Raw genomic sequence first — 1,842 nt, forward strand, 5'->3', positions numbered from 1 at the left:
CTCACGCCTAATTTTTGGCATTTTATTCATTGTTATATGGCCCAATCTCGTAAACATGGCTTTAAGCCTAACGTTTGTGTCTTTCTATATATATTCAAAATTTTAAATTCTCCTACCGACCAAGAATGGGTCAAAATAGTTCATAGATCCCTTGCTCGTTCATGTTTTCTCTCTGATACTAACCATGACTCGTATCCTGCCTGGAAAACTGAATGGTCTTATGTATTTTGGATGCCGAGGAGGGTTGGGAACATTTTTTGAGGTCCAATTTTTCTAAAAGCATAGACGGTTCTTTAAAGGATTTAAAATTAGGAATAGATAAAGATGCGACCATCAAGGGCATAACAGCTAATAACTTGCATCACTTTGCTCTCATCCTCTCACAGGGCAATTTGTAAAATTTAGGTTAAGTAACCTGGGTCTCGAGGGTATTTCTTTCCTGTTTTGACTTAGTTGTTTATTTCATGCATTATCCTTTTATAATTTTTTTATATTTTTACAGCTAAGGCATCTTTGGACTCCATTTTCAAAAAAAAAGGAGTCCCGTGCCTCTCGGGGCTCCGTAGTTGAAGCTCGCCGCGAGAAACGGGTAAGGATTGGTGACGGCCGTTCGGTCACCGTTAAAGAGGCTATTCCCACATTTATATATGAGAGGCCTCTCAGTCTTGATGAGGATACTTTTTCTTTTACTATGACCTGGGGCTTGCAGAGAAGGGACACAGTCGTGGGGAGTTCAGAGGCGGCCGTTATATGGTATGTGAGTGTGGGTACACCATGCAACTGGGCTGAGATCGTGGAGTCTTCTGACGATCTACAAATTGAGCGCCTTGGTTCCCAGGCGGTAGCTTCAGTAAGCTCCTACTTCCCTTCTTTCAGAATTCTTCTTTCTTATTTTTCCTTTATATATAGCTTACTCTGCTAAAACATGTTTTCGCAAATGAACACCTACCTTCAGGCTGTCATTCATAACCTGAAGGAGGTGAGAGCTAACCTGACAATCGTCGAAAGGGATAGGGACAAGTACTTTAAGGCTTTAGAGGCCAATTTACTCACTTCCGGGAGATGGAGAGAGAGTTAGCGGACGAGAAGGAGAAAATCCACAAGATGGAGTTGGATGCTCAGAGGGGCTGCACTGAGGTGATAGCAGAATACAAGGCCTCACAGGACTTTCAGGAGGTTCTGAATGTTGCATATGACGCTAAATTCCCTGACACATTTTCCACTTTCTAGGAGCAGATTGTGGGAGAGATTTGGAAGAAGGTTTCTGAGGTAACCCTTGAGGCGTACCCAGTGCCTCCTGTTCCTTGGAAAGGGTCCTCATTCGAGGATCTACCACCTTCTCCTATTCCTACGACTTCAGCCGAGGCCACAGCTTCTCCTTCCCAGGATGCTACTTCTATGGAAGATGATCCCGTTCCCCCTCCTCCTACTGCTACTGATGGGGTGAACAATGATGATTTTTTTAAGGATCTGGATTAGATTCCTGCTTTTGTTGGCCCATCGTGGCTTTCTTGTATTAAGTTATTGTACTTCAAACTTATTGCACTTTGAGGTTTATTTAAGTTATTTTCCTTGCTTCATTTACTAGCTTTACATAGCCTTCCCTTTAAGTTTTTAAGTACTTTTGAAGTTAATTAATTTTTTTATGGAGATTGATTACCAACCTGTGTTAGGTCACACACACTGTAGAAGGTGGTTGAATACAGTGTTTAGCACAATCAAATCGAATATAAGAACTAAAGTAATAAAAAACAGATTTTATTCAACACAATAAACTTTGTTACAATATGGAACTGTCCTCTCTCAGGGATGAACACATTATGGAGCTTCTAGAGTTGTTAA

This window comes from Apium graveolens, chromosome 8 (genome assembly GCF_009905375.1).
Source record: "Apium graveolens cultivar Ventura chromosome 8, ASM990537v1, whole genome shotgun sequence".
Lineage (NCBI taxonomy): Eukaryota > Viridiplantae > Streptophyta > Magnoliopsida > Apiales > Apiaceae > Apium > Apium graveolens.